Consider the following 21,560-nt stretch of genomic DNA (forward strand, 5'->3'; position numbering starts at 1 on the left):
GCATAATGAGATTTTAGAGTGCTAATAAAAACAATTTTTTTTCTTAATACCTAGCATTATTACATAAAAATTTTAGACATAATTTTCTTTGGGGGGCCCTTCACACTTGGGGCCCTATGCGATTACACTTTTCACTTTCCCTCAGCGCCCCTTCTATTGAGTGGTCACCACGCAATGCATGCATGGTTTCCTCTTGCTTTGTTCCGAAAAAAGTACTTACATATGCATGCATTGTAAATTTTGGTTATAAAGTTGAATAAATTAAACTGAAACAACAAACATGAAATTAAACAACGATGTATTATGTATAAGAGGATAAGAAATGTGCGTCTATCTCCCAGCAAAAATATGATAAAATACAATGAAAGATATTAGTGTAATACCCTGAAAATTTAAAATATATGAATAAGTGGAGTAAATCGAGAATAAATAGATTTATGGTTATGAAATCTAAATGGGGAAAATGTGAAATCCCGCTTCCGGATTTCATTATTATTTATGTTGTATAATTTTTCGTTAAGTGGAAAATGACGAAATTGCCCTATTGTATTAAACTGATTTCCTCGCGTACGTATTTGATCATTTCATGATTTTCCAGATTTATTTACATATTCGAATAGTACGTTTCGATACAGATGCTTGAGCGCAAGCAGAATGTGATTTGAAATTAGAACGAATAAGTTACGAATTTTTAAAGTTAGAGGGTAAAATGGTAATTTTGGGAGGAAGTATTTTAGAAGCCAAAGGCTTCTTTTGTTTTTGTTTTTTTTTTTTTTTTTTTTTTTTTTTTTTTTTTATCCTTTTCCCCCGGCAGGCAGGTGCAGCAAGGGAGCTGCTGTGTTGTTCTACCCCTTCATTCTTCTTCACTAAAAAAAAATGATAACTTTCTCATATGGCAACGAAATCACGCACGGTTGAAGGCTATGTATTCATAGCGAAGCCCTCTTCAATTTGATACCAAAACCATATGCTGGAACCAAGCGTGCTCGTATATTGAAGCCTAGAAGATTCAACTGTTTTCGTGGGCTTTTCGCCGATTCCGGCCAACCTCGCCCGAGATGGGTCTCGACCCAAGAGAGAAAAATACTCCTCTCATCATGCAATTCCAGGATATGTAAGTGGATCTTCCGAATTTCAAGTTTCATTTTCGAACAAGTTTGAGATTTATATGTTTAGCTTGAATTTCTGGTGTTCTTGTTGAGGAGTTGTGGTGGTGACATTGATTTAAGAGCTTAGTAGCTAAGTGGTAGGTTGATGAACAACTTTGGAGGAGTTTAGAGGGCAGGACAAGAACAAGAAATGGTACATACTTTAATTTTATTGAATGGTTTGTAGTCTTTGGCTAAAAGAGGAAGATTAAGCATGATATGGGTAAGCTAACACATTGAAATAGAAGTTAAATATGATTCCTGGATGGTTTGGGATTGCCCTGAAATTGTAAATTGGATTAAACGAGTATGGGTTCTACATTGCAGAAAACTTATTCATTTTGCAGAGAGAAACTATGTTTCAAGTAGCCTACTTTGGCTCTTGATTTCTATGTCCTTGTGAGTTCCTTTTGATCTAATATTGTGTGTTTTGAAATTAGACATGTCCGTGATCAAAACCCATCTGATTTCACTTAATTCTGGTGAATTTTGATTGATCAAAATTATGTCCAAAGTTGAGTCACAGGGCTGCCAGACAGCAGCAAGTTTTGTATTTCCAGTTTTGGGACTCCATTTTATAGTTGGCATTAACTTTCAATTTAGGGCTCCGTTCTCTACTACTATTATATGATTTTAAAGTACACAGAACAAGCCTCCAAAACAATTTAAGATGGTACCATTTGGTTCAGGTTTGAGCGTTCATTATGAGCTTAAACTTGCTTGATCAAAACAGTTATATGCAACTTTTGCATAGAAAAAGAGTGTTATTTCTACATTATGCAATTCTTATCCGAGTTTTTCTTTAAATTACTTTGCTTTATACTAGTGTTGTTATTTGAAGTATAAGTTGTATTAAAATCATGCCTATGCTACCCAAGTTAATGAATTGTAATTACTCACTTCCATGCTTGCTAATAGGCGTTTACTTGTGTTTGCTTTCATTTGTTCATGCTTTATGCTTGAACGTACTGTGTTAAACGTCGGAGTGTAGTGAATGATGAAATACGGATGGCTTGATCCCGTTTGAGGATACATAGGCAGTCTAACAAGAAAGTTAGATGCAACCATAAAATAATCGAATTTGATTTATGGTGGTTAATAGAATATTGATTAACCATGATTTTATTTTGGGGCTATCACCGTGATTAGCTTCCAAATAAGAATTTTAGGTCATCACAATAAGTCTGGTATGGTATGGGAAATCTTAATTAGTAGCGGATTAGGGATTTTTTTCAACTTAAGTATGTAATTAATTTCATTCCCTTCACAATTTTTTTTTTTTTTTGGGTATAGCTTCAGTTCCTAAACAATAATGGATTCATTTCGAAGCATTTTTAAAATAGCTGAAAGCGCTTTTAAAGAAAATGTTTTTGGGTTCCAAAAACACTTAAAAGTGCTTCCTACAATAAGTACTAGTTATGTGCTTTTTGCAAGAAACACTTTAAGTGCTTTTTGAGGATTCACTTGCATTTTTGCTAAGATTGGTTCCAAAAAAGCAAAATGATGCAAACAATGGAAGGACAACTCAAACAGAGAAAGATAGAGGGTATGCTTGGCTCCCTGTACGCCACTCGTAGTAGCCAATCAAGAAATAGATTGAGCTTCTGCTTGTGGCATACAAGGAGCCAGGCATAACTCAGTTTACCTTTGACTTCAATTTTCACACTCAAGCCACCACTTTCCTTGCAATCATTATACTAACGAAACAACATATATTCTAACTATGAAAAAACTTGTGCGTGTAGACCTTAACTTAGTCAAGTTGGTTAGAATGGTGTGTTCTTTCTCTCTGCACCTAAGTTCTAATTCTCCTCTTATAGTTTAGGTTAATTTAGTGTAGACTAACGCTTTGTAGAAGTGAGTGAACTAAGTCATGAAGGTTGAAGTGCAATGCATACTCTATATATAGAGTCACCGACCTTACGAGAAAGATTTCTTACCATGTACACAACATGTAATTTTAATGCACTTTCCTTTTGAGTGGATTCACATTTAAAAACCAAATCATAGAGGATATTTTGAAAATAAATTGAAATCCATATGTGTAATTGTCATAATCGCCACCGTAGTACTAAGTGGCGCCGCTCCATTGCACCCTCCAACGCTTTTTTTTTCCCCCTCTCTTTCTCACTTAAGAATAAAATAAAATCATCTACTTTGATTCAAAAAAGAAAATATTTGTAAAATAATTTATGCAAAAAATGAATCAACAAGACTAAGGGCCGGGATCAACGAGGACCTTTCTTTCTTCTTTTTTTCAAAGAAATTTTTCTCGAGCTTTTGTAACAAGAAACATAAAAGTTACAACGATGGCAAGACACCCCTCAAGTATTTGTCATGAACGTTGATAAATGCGTTACAGACTTACAGTAGAGATTATGAAAACAGTTAACTAAAATATTATCTTCATGCCATATATATAACATTGCTTAGTTTTAACTCAAGTAAGTCTAGGGAAATGATTCTCACACACTCTTTTTAGCCTTGTACGCATCCCTGTTTAATCATGGCACTTGATTTTGTTTGATTTATTTAATTCGATGGCTATAAAAAAAGAAGTGTATATGAGAAGCTAAAAGAGGTGTCTGAAAATCAATTCCCTAAGTCTAACACTACATAAAATGGGGGCTAGTTCGGCTTGGGCTAATATTAGGCAGTGGTTGAATGATGATTCTTAACTTTGACTTAATTTTTCTGTTAAAATAACATGAACTAACTTACCATTAAAATAAACTAGTTATTGATTTAGTGATACTTTTCTTCTCTATATAGGAAGAAGTCACAAGTTTAAAACACCTATCAAATTAATCAAGAAAAATATTAACACTTGGACCTAAGTAAAACCTTATATAAAATGGGACTGGGTTGTTCCAGCCAGAGATTGGGCGTGGGCCGAGTCTATTCGTGACTCCTATTATGGACTCAATTTTCTGTTAAAATAACACCGAAGTAGTACCTCTAGGAAGTAGGAAGGGAAAGAGTCACAATCATCATAGTAGTAGACAGATTAGTTATGTACTCATACATTCATACAAGTTTGCATATTATTAGGCACTTGTATAATATTAAGTGCCTATTTAATAACTATTTTGTTTGTAACTTTTGGTTTTTCATTTGTTACCGAAGAGAGAGAGAGAGAGAGGATGAAATAAAGAATCAACAAAAATGAAATCTTGAAAGTGAAAACATAAAATTGTTTTGGGTCTTTAGTTTCACTTTTTGCATCTTTCATTTTGCATTTCATCTACATCTCCCACCACCTTTCTTCATCCCTCCTTAAAAGTTAGAATTGCTTCCTAGCGTAAGGATTAATTTGAATGGTTAGGGTTGTTTGGTCAACAGACTCTGCATACAGAGATCCGAAGAGAATCTCACTCACCAAATCAAGCCCAAAAACAAGGAAATCAATTTTAAAAATTTTATCACATACCCTTGACTAAGCCCAACCTGCACAAGTTCAACAAAATTACGTACGTGTCATCAACCCAATTCCTCCTCAACCATTTATGCACGAGCAACTTCAACCATATGTCGAATCAGTTTTTTTTTTTTATACATTTTTAGAAAACTTGCCGGTTCTCTTATTAAAATTAAGCTACGAGGTTAAACAATTTCGAATCGTCCCAATATTTTGTGATTTGGCCAATTTATACTTTTTGGTCGGTTGACTGATTGGTTAACCATCAATTGTTGAGGTCACAACTCAAGAGACACGCAGAATGATCTTGGTGTATTCTTCGTGGCATGGTTAGTGGAAAGTGATTCAAATCCTCAGTGATGTGAAATGCACTTACTTTTTATTTTTCCTTTAATAAAAACTAATTTATTACCTTCAAAAAAAAAAAAAAAAAAAAACAGGGTCACGAAGGCCATCAATATATAAAAACACTATTAATAATGACTCTTTAGAAGGAAGGGGAGGTACAAATCCAAATTACATCATAGGGGATAGAGTGAGCATAATTGGCTAAATGTTTTCCCGACATAATTAGCCTCCTGCCAAACATGACTAAAACTAATAAAATTAAGGAAAAATTACACGTAGAGGATACTTTCAATACTTAATTATATATTGAGATTATACTTTTTAAACATTTCAAGAAATGACATTTTTTTAACCCGCGTAAGATGACATCATGTCCTGTTTTTCCATTAGAAACGGAGTTACGTATTCTGTTAAACGAGATCGGCGGCGATTCGAATCATTCAAATTATATTTTCGTTTCTCTGCTGTTTTTCTTTCTCTCTGAAGTTTATATGTTCTGATTTATCTCTCGTCATCTTTGTCAATTATCTCTTGTCATAATTTCTATTGGAATCATTCAAGTTTTCTTTGAAGGTAAGTGTTTCTCTCAAGTTTATCTCTCTGAATTTTATGTGTTCTAATTTAGATTTTTCGAAGTGTTGTGTGTTTTTTAATTTATTTCGGTTTAAATTTTGAAAGAGTCTCTGATTTTTTCAGTTTTTTATTGGTCGCATTGAGTTTTTTTTTTTGGATTGTTTTTGTTTTTTGCAGTCACGGTTTTTTAGTTTTGAAGATTTTGATTCAGATTTTATTTGATCGAGTGTTTGGCGAAGGTGATTTTTCGTTTTGCTGCTTTTATTTTTCATTGAAGTTCCTTTTGTTTTTTACAGTATAGTTATCATATATATTTGTTAGAATTGGAATGGATTATGAGTTAGATTAGTATTTGGTGAATATTATTAATATTTGTGCTTATACATTTTTTTATTGTCATTTATGTAGCATCAATTTTACATAATATTGTAAGAGTTTCATCATTTTTGAAAGCTTTTTGTACAACATTAGTTTTTATTGATTATTAGATTTACATTTTAAAATGTATATACATATATATATCTAATTATTTCTATGCAGCATCAGTATAACTTTATGTTTTTATATTTTGAGGTGTAGATCATGTCCATTGTTAAAGTGTTGAAGTGTGTATATGAAAATTGTGCAGTAGTTTTGCTGTTTTATCCGCATACTAGTTATGAGAATTTATGTGGGCAATTAACTTTTAGGTTTCCAAGTTTGTCATTAGGAGGCTTTCTGTTGAAATACTCATTATATGAAGGCGAACCAAACTGTTTATTAGAGTGCAATGAAGATATTTAAACCCTTCTATTGGTGAATAAATTGATTTCAAATCCAATTGTTGATGTTTATTGATGCGAGAATTATACGCACACAAATTAACCCTCTTTTTGACAATTGTAGTATAGAATGTAAGTAGGGATCGTTCAGGACCGGGGATTAGGAGGGATTGTTAATCACTTGGATTTCACTCAAAAACGTAAAAACACAATATAAAACACTCTACTAGACTCAAAGAATGCAAAACTAAACTTTAAAACACTAAAACAAACCAAAAGACTCAAAACAGCACCAAAACACTCAAAACTGCCTTAAAAACACTTTCTGGGCAGTTTTGAGCACTTTGAGTACTTTGGACGAATTTGGGTAATAACTTGAATCAAAACACTTAGAAACACAAACTAAGACACTTTCTAACTATATTGGACACTAAAGTAAAGGGGGATTGAGTTTTTGACGAAATTAACTAAAATGCACAGATTGTAATTAAAAACAGATTGTAAAGATGAATGTGATGGAATTGAATGGATGCTAATCAAGGGGTTCATCTCTACACATGTTACACTTGCATAATAAAAAGATTTCCAATTGCATTTCAATAAACCATGAATTCTCAACACCCCAGGTTAACCGTGATGCACTATTTAACCTTCAAATCTTCCTAACGTTATTGAATTGGATGATTGCATACGACAACCCAAAACATTCCCCACAAGTCCCCTACATGATTGCATAATAGAGATACAAGCAAGAATCATTACGCTCTATGAAAATTATAAGTGTTGACGAGGCATTCGTTACTATGATTGCATGAAACTTATGCCAAGAATTCGTTTAACGCGATTGTTTATAAGCAACCTCCACTACTTGTGAATATAAGTTCGTAACTATTAGGTGAAACTCACTTATATTCTAGCGTCATATTCATGCATGAAAATTAAGTGTGCACTCTCAATAAACATACATAAATAAGTTATCAATCAAATAGTTAAACAAATTGAATCCACAACTTATGAAACGCAATTAGAAGTAATCAAATCAAAATGCAAGCATAAACATATATTTCGAATCCCCCCCTAGCCAAGGGGGGTTTAGTTCCTCATACGTACAAAACAAAGAGAATTGAAATTAAACATTGAAATCAAAGGAAAAGAAACACCTAAACATTCCAACAACTCAAACTTGAATTGTATGAACGTTTAGGCCCTCTTCTCTTCCTCTTTGTTGCTGCACAAGGTCTAAGGATAGTTTGATGGTGTGAATGTGTATGAATGGATGAATTTCTGAATATGGAAGAGTGTATGAGAATGAATGGGAATGAATCCATTGTGGCTGCAATGGATGCTTATTTATAGGTGAAAAGGAGGGAATATGACAGCTAGGAACTTGGTGGAAATCTGGAATGGTGATGGGAGATGCATGTGGCTGATTTGTGAAGGGAATGCATGTGGATTAAAGTGGAATGACAGCTAGGTTATGATGATGAATGCATGTGCAAAGTTGGTTGAATGATTATGGGTGCATGTGGCTGATTTATATGAAGGGAATGCATGTGAGTGACAGCTAGATATGTTGATGAATGCATGTGGAATGAATGTGTGAATGATGGCAGATTGTGTATGTGAATGATTAGGGTGAATGTGCATGTGCTTTGACAGCTAGGTTGAATAAATTAAAGGGAGTGCATGTGGCTTGGCTGGAATGATTGGAATGCAATCTGAAATGGGATGTGTTGGTGTGAATTTCTGGTACAAAGGGCCTCCTTTGGTCTTCAATTTCGTCCATCTACTTGGCTTCAAGTATATGCAATCCATTTAACGCCCCAAACTACTCCAAAATGCACCAAAATGCACCCTTTTGCATACTTTGCCCTTAGAACCTGAAATTGCACGAAAATAACTTTAAACACTATAATTAACATAGTTTAGCTAATTAAATGCAAGAAAACAAGCTAACTAAGTCGTATAAATATGCTCCTATCATTTATGTAGTCTATCGTTTCTACTAGTAGTGTGTTGTCTTGCCTAAGTGAAGCTACTAGTATTGGAGAACCAATTTTTGGTTCAAGATAGCTTTTGTTTGTCCTTTACTTCAGCTGCTTATTTTTGCTCCTTAAACTTCATGCTCCAGCTCAATCTTTAATGTATTATTTGAGATGCAATATCACGACGCACATAGTTGACTTCCTGCTTGGTTAAATACTTTTTCATTTTTCTGCCTTTTGCTATTGTTCAGATGTAGTACAGTACGAATACATCACAATCATCTCTGTAAAATAAGTTTGCATAATTAACATTTAGCATCAGTTAAATTAGATTGATGCAACATCAGTTAAAGCAGGCTGATGCAGCATCAATTAAAGCAGACTGATGCATCATCAGTTATGAAAGAATAGAATTAGCATGCAGTATCCGTTAAAGCAGACATCATCAGTTATAGTAGACTCATTCAGTATGCAAAATTAGTATTTTTATATGGAATCTAATGATTGGTTTACAATCATTTTATCACTGAACATTTATTCATAATCAACAAATTTTAAGGATTCCAACAACATTAATATTTAGTCAAAATCATTTTACTATCTTATTCATCGCAAAAATTAGTTTAACCTTAAATATGTAACCAAGAACAGTAATTCAATTAAAACAATCAAAATACACAATTATACTTACGATTCAAGCTGGATTGGACATTGTTTATCTTCATCCATCTCAAAAGTTGCATTTGAAGGGCTCATTCGGATGTAGTTGTTTGTTGAACTTTCCCTTTCATTCATTGGAAAATGGAATAATCTGTCTCTGTTATTGTACCATTCTTCAACCATTTTGACCTGTATACATTTTAAGCGTATTTTTGAAAAATGTACTAGGAAATCACTAAAAATGTAAGTGAAAATGAATTTTGATTTACCACTTTATATGCTTTGTCATTGTGCATGTTTGTTTCACATTCTTGGAGGTTTTTTCTTTTAGAGTTGTAAAAATTGAAATGCTTCTCTGCTGTGTCAAACACAAGCAATGTGTAGTGTTCGTGATTTAGAAGAAGTATAAAGATTTTTCACACAACTCCCATTTGTTCGTTTGATTCTTCCCCTAAACTGTGCTTTAATTCTTTCATCTTGGCTTCGTCATTTTCATAGTTGATGAAATTCATTTGTTTATCCAGAACATAATTAGTATGAATCATCAGTGTGGACATGTGTATGAAACATCAATATGCAGTATCAATATGTAGTTTCAATGAAATTGAATAGATTTTATCTAAATTTAATATTTATAACTTACAAAGAGATTGACCGAGAAGTAGAATTTTTTATGATCCAAATTGCTTTCTTGATCCTGAAAATGTAGTTGTGTACATCAATCACAGTATTTGTAACTCTGTCATCTCTAAGGAATCCATCCATATCTTATTTCATCACAATATTGTCATAGTAGCTGAACTCATTTGCAGTTGATGACCAATATATGTCCTTGAAATACAATATACATAGAAATATGTTAATGCAGAATCAGTATTTTAAAGTAAAACAGAAATTATAGATTAGTTGTAAATTTTTTTTACACTGGTGCTTTTTCCCAGAAAATGTTGATGAATTTTTTGTCCATTGTGGGTAGGAGAAAGTATGCTAGATAGCCTTTTCACTCATTTGATTCTCTTGTTTTCTCCATGACACTGTAATAGAAATGCATATCCCTTTTTTTTTTTTTTTTTTTTTTTTTTTTTTTCGCTTTTTGCTTGATGCGTTTGACCATTGTTCAAGTTTGAGGTTGAACAGGTATTTGAGATTCTATTGGTACTTTTTCTGGAGTTTGCATAACCTGTTTTGACTAGATATCTACCTCGTGATTAGAGGCGATTACGATATTGTCCCCAGTTTTAACAGCTTCGCTTTCAGTTGCAGAATCAGTAGCAGAATTAGTAGCAGAATCTTGATGAACAGGTTTATCAGTTTTCTCTTCTTTTTCTGTTTCAACCTCATTGATGAAACCCAAGATCTTGTTTAGCTGATAAATTTCTTCTTGTTGCTTCTTCACCAATTTTTCTAGAGAAATCTTCTCAACTTTTAGAATTTGAAATTTCTCTCTTATTTTTTCCATTTTCTTTTTTTTTTGTTTATTGCATTTAGTTCACAATGCTTCTTGTAGGACTTTTCTTGCTACCATTCAAGGTCATTCTTCTCCTTCAACAATCCCTTGTTCTTTTCTTGCAACTCATTCTTTTCTTCTTTCCATTTTTTTCTTTTGCTACCCCAATGCAGTGTTCTTCTTCTTGAGTTCACTTTTTTGTTTTTCTAATTTTTTTTATTCTCTTTTTCCAACTTCTTGTTTTTTTTTTTGCAAGTTCTTATTATTGTTTTGCAAAGCATCATTCTTTTCAACAATTTTCTCAATAACAAAATTCTTGAAGTGGCATGTGTTGATAGCATTATTCAACATCTAAAGTCGAAGTTTTGCCCTCATTTTCCAGTACTCTGTAAGATCTATTTAGCTTTGAGGAAGTTCTTCGTATGATAATTCCTCTTCTAAATTTTCACATTCTCATTTTTCTTCACTCGTAATGAAGCAAGAAGCCATTCATAAAATGTTTGTTGCTTCCTTGTCTTGATTGTTGACTCTTCGGCGTGAACTAGCAGCTGAGGAACAGATACTGCATTTCCTTCTTGTTCCTTAGCTTGAACTGGTAGTGGAGGACTGATTCTGCATTTGCCTCTTGTCCATATAGGTGAACTGGGATTTGAGGAATTGAGGTGCTTGGAGCCACTATTTTCATTATCTCTTCTTGCACTACAAGAACTTATGATTGGATTGAAGTACTTGGAGGCTCCTTTTGCACTGTCACTTCTTGCACTAGAGGAATTGATTCTTCAATTGATGTACTTTGAGCCTCTTTTTGTACTACCTATTTTGTTTGGAAATTAACCACGTTACTGATCAACCTATCAATTTTAGTCGCGTTCATGTCTGTGATGTCCTCATTTCTTTCTTCATTTTCAACAGTTGGATAGGCAGAATCATGTGCAACATTTTGGTCATCTTGGACTTTGGGTTCCAAAGATACTCTGACTATCAAACTGACACACCCCGACCCGATATGTCCACTAGGACTCTGAATCGAGCTGTGCTGGCCGACACCTGGAAGGTGACGAAACCATAAAGTGTAGTGATGTGGAAAATGTGAATAAATTTAAACCTAAAAGTGCCTAAATATAAGAGTGCGCTGGTGAGCGGGAATGAACCAATTTCACACGTGACGTCAGAGCATAAGTAAAGTACAATAGAGTGGATAAAGATTATACCCTCGGAAGTAGCCACCAATATTGAGATTCACTAAGAATCCTCGTCGATAAACCCATCACCGTAAAACATGTATAGTTTCCAAAATATCATACTAAGTATAAGTATGAAAATCAAATGCATGCTAACTGTAAGTCCAGAAATATACCACAGCAGAATAGCTCAACAGTAATATAGATATGATCATGTGCTTAGTAATCTATACTGGCATATCAGATGGAGTTACCTAATGTGACCTGTACAATTGCACTTATTGCTCATCAGACTATGCTAACACACAAGTTGGACTCACCTAATGTGACCTATACGACATGCTAGGTGTAATAATAAACGCTCTAATGTTACGATCACGTGAAGCTGGCGCTATGAGCGAGCCACCAACGAGTTGGAACTGCCGAATGTAGTCTGTACGACAGGCTAGCACCTACTTGGATCCAAGGCGAACGTGCGGTGCAGGAGGTGAACATACACGTGAAGGTTGTGCCCTGGCCATGGGCGGGAGCACTAACACTGGGGTGTAGCAATGATGAGCACTATATGAACATATGCATGCCAAATTGATTCAACCATTTCAATCCACCACATAACCTTACCTGGACTTACCCGCTCGTCCCTCGTTCACCTTAGCATTTCAAAGCATTCACAACAATTATTTACAGGTAATATGCATATGGATATGCCATGATGCAATCTAAAACTCAACCATATCATAGTATTTAAAAAATAGATATATATATATATACACACACACACTATAAGAAGGAAAAAACCCACTCACTTGAGGTCTGCGCTTCAACTCCCTAACATGAATATCAAGGCATCATAAATGATCAACACCTAGAACACAACCAGTGTGTCAAAGTGATATTCATTTTCATTTTGTTCTCCACCCTTTCCCCCCTGATAGTATTCAAAATCAAGAATTAAATGACAAAGATTTAATATGCATTATCAGTTATTGATTATAATGATAAAGCTTCAGTTATGGATTATTACTTATACAAAGATTTAGTATGCAGCATCAGTTATGAATTATAATGACAAAGCTTCAGTTTTATAGCAGAATAATTATGCAGCATCAGTTATGGATTATAATCACAAAGCTTCAAGTTATAGCAGAATAATCATGCGTCATCATTTATAGGAGAATCAAGAATAGGAATCAAATTTTATTATTCATTATTTTAGTTATACAATAATTAGTATGGAGCATTGTTTTTACATTTTTTTCAATGTGCATCATTACTTATATAAGTTTTTAGCATGCATTATTACTTATACTAGAATTAGTATCCAGCATCAGTGATGAAACATTAGTATGCAGCATCAATTATACCAGACTTAGCATGCAACATCAGTTATACCAGATTTAGCATGCAACATCAGTTATACCAAACTTAGTATACATCATCAGTTATACCAGAAGCATTCAGTTGATGACATTTTTAATGTTTTTTTATGGCAAACTCATGATTTTATAAAAAATATAAACAAATTTTAAACAGAATTAGCTTGTTTTTGTTTTTTGGATTTACCATTTTGTCTGTTGGGTCATCGTCTTGACTTTTTAGCTTGTCTTGGCTTTGTGTTTTTATCTTCCACGCAGCCGGTGTCATTTGAATATCTTCATCATCTATTTGATCATTGCATTTTTCTGGCACATCTGGAATAGTTCTTTCATCATCATTGTTATCATCTTGTTGTTGAACGCCAATCATCTCATCATCAACATCACCTTTTTGACCATTAGGTGCCACTACGGTTTCATCCTTCTTGGCAACTTGCTCAGGTCCTACTACCGTTTCATCTTCTTCAGGATCTTCATGTTCAAGCACAAATTTTTTTTACGCTTTAGCTCCTTGGCTTTTTGTCCTTTCTTAGCTACTTGCTTTTCCATTTTTCTCTTTTTTTGATGCAGGTGGATGATCAAAAAAGTCATCGTCGTCGTCATCTTCTAAGCGTTGTTCAACTAACTTCTCAATTGGTTTTGCATTGTCCATCTGTGAAAGGTTAAAGAGTTATATTTTTTTTATACTTTGTTTGAAAACAACACACAACAGGCACATGCAGAATCACAAATGTTGTATATCTTTTCACACAAAGTACATGTAGAATCATGTTTTACATAAAAGTACATGCAGTATCAGCTTTACGTCCAAATTTTCATTTTTTTTTTTATAGATTTTTTCATGTAGAACTGCCAAATCCCACTTTACTGTTGTTTGCAAGCGTTTCTCCTTGCCTTATATTGGTTTGATGATTGTGCTATGATCACAAATCCAATACTGTAGACAAAATAAAAGTTAGAGATTTGTATATTTTTGTAAAATAAGACAAAAACTGATTTTTTTTAATTAGTTTTTGTTTACTTACCAGTAAAAGTACAATAACGTCACTAATGGTTGGTTGTTTGTCTCTTTTTCTCTTATGTGTTCTATCGATTGATTCCATCAAGTATCTTGCTGATTCCTTGGCCCAGTTGTGCTGATTTATGTTATTGATGGAGTTGTAATTCTTGGCCAAAGTCCAAGGGAGTTTCCCTGCTGAGCTCCCAAGCAGATTTGTATTGAGTAAATATAAAATTATAAGGTAGGCTGCATCTTGATCCCCTTCAGTTGTCCCAGCATCAAATGCAACTTGAATTGCTTGTGCAATTTTTCTTCTACCGATTCTTGTCATTTCTGAGAAGTATTTATCAACAAATCTGCTTTCTTTCGGCTTTGGGATTCTTGAGTCTCTTCTTGACTGAGGGGCTTCTCTGCCTCGGTTTGGGATCTCGAATATGCGTTGGACATCATCAGCATTTACTTGACAATATCCATTTTTGAATTTGAACATCCTTTTTCAATGTCATACCAGTTCGCTATATGTATGACATCCTATTCGGATTTCTTCATTTGCAATTCACCTTTTACGTAAGCTTTCACAAGTCTGCCAAAAGGTGACTTATATATGAATGCCAAGATTTCTGGTTGTTCATCAAGTTTTGGCTTGAGCTTTTATAATAGTTCTTCAAAGGCCATAAGATTCAGTCTTATTTGAACATACTTATCATCTGTTGCCTGACACTTCACGGCAGAAGGATTTTTAGGTGATTTCTATTTGGTTGTATAATGTTTTACTCTTGGCGACATCTTCATAAAAAAAATGAAACAATAATGAGAATAATTTTTAATCAAATAATATGAAGTTATATAAATGACAAACTAGATGCAAAGGGGTAGATGCTAGACACATAAGCTAGATGTAGCATCACTAAGCATACAAGTTAGATGCAGCATCACTTAGCGCACAAGTTAGATGCAACATCACTTAGTGCACAAGTAGATGCAGCATCACTTAGCACACAAGTAGATGCAGCATCACTTAGCAAACAAGGTAGATGCATAATTGGTTGTTAACGCAAAATGTAGATGCATAATTGTTTTAACACAAGCTTGATGCAGATTCCTTTTTTCTTTTTCTACAACATATTTATGTGCATAACCAATTTACAAACAGAAAGTAGAACCATAATTAATATACAAAGTGCAGCATCAGTACAAAGTGCATCATTAGTTCAAAGTGCAGCATCGAAGCTAGACAGTTAATATTTTTACTCACAAAATTTAGACGCATATTCATTTTCTTTATGAGATGTGTTGAAGAATCAATTTACATATAAACTAAAAAAGCGAAACTGAAACATCTAAAACACTGAAATTGTTTTTTCTCGAACGGGAACACTGAATTTTTTATAAAATCAAGTGCAAAAAACACTTGATACTGCATGTGTTTTTTACAGTTTTGAAAAGTGTCTTTTGTAAAAACACTTGATAATGCATCCAAAACTTTGATAATGCATTCGTTTTTGACAAAGTTCGAAATATAATCATGCAAAAGGACGATTTTGAGTTGTAGGAAAAACTTTGAAACACTGATCTTTTTGAAATTCGGCTGAACTTTGTGAATCACTTACTGAAAATTCGGCTTGAAAGTGTTGGAAACTATGGAGATTTTAGGGGATTTTTTTTTTTTTCCTGGGGAAGTATCTTTTGCGTGGTAGGAATTTTAAATCATAGGTTTGGGGAAGATGAAACCGCGGGTATTGAATAAGGGAAAAGGGAAACCGGTTAGTTTTTATGATTTTTTGTCGTGTAGTGGTTAACATGGCTGTTTATTAACGATTATAGTCGAGGAGTATGGGCCGTAATTTAGTTGGTCTGTTTCTTTTTGGGTTGGGCTTGGTTTTCTGTTATTGGGTTTTTTGTCTCTCCATGTAATGTTTTAAAAGGTGTGGAGTTGTGTAAAATATGATATATATTTGTATACCTATAAGTAAGGCTCCCTAAAATTAAAGGTAGAATCTAAATACAAAATATCATGAACAAGAATTTTAATTTTCTAAGAAATAAGAAAGTAACACAAAATACAATTAATGAGTTTCAAATCACCTTCAACATTGATAAACCTCCTAATTATTTGCGCATAAGAAAACCCACTTTTAGGTCATAAGGTTTAGCAACCAAGACATCAGTAGGACCAATTGGTTTGGCACCAGCAACACGAATAACAGCATCTGCATAATTTGTGTTTGTACATCCCCCTCCTTGTATAAATGTGCAAATTTTTTATACGAGCAATAGTTGAGATCGAGAGATGAATGAATCGGAGAGATGAAGCGTGTTAAGAGTTGCATGCATTGTTGAGTGGAAACATTGAGGATCTTCGCCAGATTCTCTTTGTGAGGATCTCGGGGTCCTCAAATCACATCTGTTCATCGTACATTGTGACATCCCACATCGCCCACGGGAGTGATGCTTATATGTATATTCTCATCCTTACCTAGCACGAGGCCTTTTGGGAGCTCACTGGTTTCGAATTCCGTAGGAACTCCGAAGTTAAGTGAGAAAGGGGCTAGAGCAATCCCATGATGGGTGACCTATTGGGAAGTTGCTCGTGAGTTCTTAAAAACAAAATTGTGAGGGAATGGTAAGCCCAAAGCGGACAATATAGTGTTACGGTGGTGGAGCGGGCCTGGGAAGTGATCTGTCTCGGGCCGGGATGTGACAATTTGGTATCAGAGCCTAACCCTGGTCGCGTGTGTGCGGACGAGGACGTCGGGCCCTTAAAGGGGGTGGATTGTGACATCCCACATCGCCCAGGGGAGTGATCCTTATATGTATATTCTCATCCTTACCTAGCACGAGGCCTTTCGGGAGCTTACTGGCTTCGGGTTCCGTATGAACTCCGAAGTTAAGCGAGAAAGGGGCTAGAGCAATCCTATGATGGGTAACCTACTGGGAAATTGCTCGTGAGTTCCCAAAAACAAAACCGTGAGGGAATGGTAAGCCCAAAACGGACAATATCGTGCTACGGTGGTGGAGCGGGCCCAGGAAGTGGTCATCCCCGAGCCGGGATGTGACAAATTGGTATCAGAGCCTAACCTTGGTCGCGTGCGTGCCGACGAGGATGTCGGGCCCCTAAGGGGGGTGGATTGTGACATCCCACATCACCCAGGGGAGTGATCCTTATATGTATATTCCCATCCCTACCTAGCACGAGGCCTTTTGGGAGCTCACTGGCTTCGGGTTCCGTAGGAACTCCGAAGTTAAGCGAGAAAGGGGCTAGAGTGGCAGGGATTGGAGGATTCGACAAGGATCCGGCAAGGATCCTCTCTCAAGTGGCAGGGCTTTTCAAGGGCCCTGTGCAAAATTTCTAAATGGACCCCTCCTTCTAATAGCTTTCCAAAAAAAGAAGTAGGACAAGGTATTGATGCTAGAAAGCAATAACTTAAATCAAAACAAATTTATGACTCACTGATTGTAAATGTATAAATGTCATTAAATAATAAGTAAAAAGAGCTACAAACATAACTTTCACTAAATAATCAAAAGCACTTCAATCTTGAACAACCAAACAAGAAAAAAGCTTCTTTAAAACTCTAACTTCAAAGTTTCACTTGAATATATAACATTATTATATAATAGAATAGAAAAAACTGTTTTTAGGGTGTTATTATTGGCACTTCAAATATCTTATTGTGTACTCCAAATTTTTATATTTAGAAAGAAAACAAATTTACACTTATAAGGAGTGCACAATGAGAGTATTGAGTGCTAATGAAAATATATAGCAATATTACATAAAAATTTTAGATGGAAAAGTTTTTAGGGGCCGTTTTGATGCAGGACATGAAATAAGATCATCGGAAGATACAATACATTTGGCTTTTGAAATTCAGACGATATACATGGAATACAAGGGTTCTGAAGTAATGAATTTTATGTAATAATTCAATCTTTATTTAATGTAATAAATATATGTAGTGGGGTAGATTAAGTGGGGTTAATATTAATGAGTTCATTAACTCTAGTAATGATGCATGAACTATGATGCATGTATCAGTAATTATTAAAAGGGGGTTTAAGTATCTATATATTCATGTATTTGTAAAGAAAAGGGGAGAAGTTGTTTGAATTATCATATTGATATTTGAGTTGTAAACTCGTTTTTATGTGCCTTTCTCTTGTTTAAGAGTATGTTGCTTTGTTCTTTCTAGTGTCTACATTGTAGGCTGGTACTAGAACCAAAGTTTATAGGGTTTTCAGGCCTCTCCTTACACTAGGAGATAGTGGACCCTACCTATCAATCCTATCTATGATTTTATTTATTTGTATCCGTTGCATCATGCATCAGCTGGTATCAGAGTGTTGGCTCGATCCAAGGGTGACGCTGTAACAACTCCAACATATCGCAACTACCAATAGATGGAGATCTCAATCTAGATCTTCCTTCAATATTTGATCGTTGTTGTGAGGGTTGTGAAATTTGTGATGCAATTCCAAGTGGATGGGACCTTGGAAATGTTGAAGGCTACAACTTCAAGTTTTTCTTTGAAGATATGGAAGTCGAGTCCCATGGCTCGTTTCACTTGTTCGGTAGTTCTGAATTTATTGATTTGATTGGAGTTGGTAATTTCAATTCAAGTACTACAAGGAACTTTGCAAATACAACTAATCAAATGAAGATTTATTGAGAAGACGTCCAGATCAAGACCTTGGCTGTGGAGCATATTTTATGCAATTCAAAGTTTCCCATTTATTCAAAGTATCTATTTGTTTGGAGTGGAAGATATCAATATTTTGTCTCCAAAGCAGATGGTGATTTGAATTCGAGGACGAATTCTCTCCGACTAGGTGAGAATGATGCAGGACATGAAATAAGATCATCAGAAGATTCAATACATTTGGCTTTTGAAATTCAGCCGATATACATGGAATACAAGGGTTCTGAAGTAATGAATTTTATGTAATATTCAATCTTTATTTAATGTAATAAATATATGTTAGTGGGGTAGATTAAGTGGGGTTAATATTAATGAGTTCATTAACTCTAGTAATGATGCATGAACTATGATGCATGTATCAGTAATTATTAAGAGGGGGTTTAAGCATCTATAAATAAGGGAAAAGTTGTTTGAATTATCATATTGATATTTGAGTTGTAAACTCGTTTTTATGTGCCTTTCTCTTGTTTAAGAGTCTGTTGCTTTGTTCTTTCTAGTGTCTACATTGTTGGCTGATACTAGAACCAAAGTTTATAGAATTTTCAGGTCTCTCCTCGCACTAGGAGATAGTGGACCCTACCTATCAATTCTATCTATCATTTTAATTCGTTTCTATCTGCTACGCCCTGCATCACTTTCATATTTGGGGTCCTGTGCGATTGCGCCTTTCACTCTTCCTTAACGCCCCCTCTGTTGAGTGGTCACTACGCAGTGCATGCATGGTTCCTTCTTGCTTTGTTCTGAAAAAAGTACTTACATATGCATGCATTGTAAATTTTGGTTATAAAGTTGAATAAATTAAACTGAAACAACAAACATCAAATTAAACAACGATGTATTATGTATAAAAGGATAAGAAACGTGCGTCTATCATTTCTCCTAGCAAAAAAATGATAAAATACAATGAAAGATATAAGTCTGGTATGGTATGGGAAATCTTAATTAGCAGCGGATTAGGGAACTTTTTCAACTTAAGTATGTAATTCAATTTCATTCCGTTCACAATTTTTCTTTTTGGGTAAAGCTTTAGTTCCTAAACAATTATGGATTCGTTTGGAAACGCTTTTAAAATAGATGAAAGGGCTTTTAAAGAAAATATTTTTGGGTTCCAAAAACACTTAAAGCGCTTCCTACAAAAAGTATCAGTTATGTGCTTCTTGCAAAAAACACTTTTAAGTGTTTTGTTTTTAAGATTCACTTACATTTTTGCTAAGATTGGTTCCAAAAAAGCAAAATGATGCTAACAATGGAAGGACAACTCAAACAGAGAAAGATAGAGGGTATGCTTGGCTCTATGTACACCACCCGTAGTAGCCAATCAAGAAATAAATTGAGCTTCTGCTTGTGGCATACAAGGAGCCAGGTATAACTCAGTTTACCTTTAACTTCAACTTTCACACTCAAGCCACACCTTTCCCTGCAATCATTATACTAACAAAACAATGTATATTTTAACTATGAAAAAACTCATGCGTGTAGACCTTAATTTAGTCAAGTTCGCTAGAACCGTGTGTTCTTTCTCTCTGCACCCAATTCTATTGGACGACAATATCGTCCCCTTGATATTAGGAGTAGAATTGATCCGTATGAATCAATGTAAATCATCTTTGTTTCCTTCCTAGAATAGACTTCTTTGTATTATATAAGTCTTGTATTATATAAGTCTTGTACTCAATTGTAAATCAATAAGAAAATATTCAAAGTTGATTCCCAGACTTCATATTTCTAAACCCTAGCCGAGTTACCTTTCAACATGGTATCAGAGCACCGTTTCTGGTGACTCTGAATACCCACACAGCTTCCGCAAATCCTAGCAAACACAACATCACCTAAACCACCATGGGCGATCCAATACCTAAGGCGTCCATTGACACCCAAAAACCTATGGAGACATTCACAAATGTCTCGAACCCTTTTATTATACACCCCTCAGATCAACCTGGGAATATCTTGGTCTCCAAAACACTTCAAGGAGACAACTACAATACCTGGAGTCGTGCTATGCGAATCAGCTTGAGTGCGAAAAATAAACTTGGCATGGTTGATGGCACCATTGACCCTCCATCAAAGACTGACAAACAATTTGCATCATGGCAAAGATGCAATGATATGGTCCTTGCCTGGATTCTAAACTCAATCCACGACGACATTGCGAGCAGTGTTTCTTATTACACAATAGCAGCCGATGTTTGGGCTGACCTGCGAGATCGTTTCTCACAAGGAAACGACTCACGCATTTATCAAATCAGGAGAGAGATCGTTGAACACAGACAGGAACAACAATCGATCCAGGTTTACTACACGAAACTGAAAGCGTTGTGGGATGAACTGGCATCCTACAATGAAACTCCGACTTGCACCTGTGGGGGATTGAAGAAGATGAATGATCGAGATGAGAAAGAAAAGGTGATGCAGTTCCTAATGGGTTTAAATGACACTTATGCAGCAGTACGTGGACAGATACTATTGATGCAGCCACTACCAGACACTCGGAGGGCATATTCCCTTGTTCTCCAACAAGAGAAGCAAGTAGAGGTATCTCTAAATCGTAACAATATAAATATGCATGCTATGAATATAACCCATAACAGGGAAACTGCTGCATCAAAAGGAAACACCATTCAATGCTCATATTGTGATCAAAAATACCACACCGTGGATCGATGCTTTTACCTGTATGGTTTCCCGCCTGGCCATAAGTATCATGGCAAATCAGTCAAGCCACCAAATAAAAGAAAACCTGCGGCAAACCAAGTCACGGTGGAGACCGAGACCACCAAGGGTGTAGACTCACGACACAAGGCGACGTCCAGTGACGGTCCAAAGTTCACCACAGAAGAATATAATCAACTTATGGCAATGCTCAAGAAGAGCAACATTGATGGTAATCCGCAGCATTTTGCAAATGCAACAGGTACAATCACACCTTCTTCTGACTTGTCAGAGAAAACTTTATATTGGAT

At 35.1% G+C, this 21,560-nt stretch overlaps 1 long non-coding RNA gene across 1 annotated transcript; it reads left to right on the forward strand.

Annotated features, from left to right (window-relative positions):
- The first annotated feature begins 769 nt into the window (after nucleotides 1–769).
- On the forward strand, nucleotides 770–14,147 carry LOC125472272. Its single transcript, XR_007254196.1, has 3 exons — nucleotides 770–1,114; nucleotides 13,300–13,338; nucleotides 13,468–14,147. It is a non-coding gene; the product is annotated as an uncharacterized LOC125472272 (long non-coding RNA).
- Nucleotides 14,148–21,560: the final 7,413 nt, after the last annotated feature.

Source organism: the organism of the source record quoted next, unplaced genomic scaffold, assembly GCF_019419815.1.
Source record: "Pyrus x bretschneideri cultivar Hongxiangsu unplaced genomic scaffold, Pyrus_bretschneideri_v1 Contig11, whole genome shotgun sequence".
In the NCBI taxonomy this organism is placed as follows: domain Eukaryota; kingdom Viridiplantae; phylum Streptophyta; class Magnoliopsida; order Rosales; family Rosaceae; genus Pyrus; species Pyrus x bretschneideri.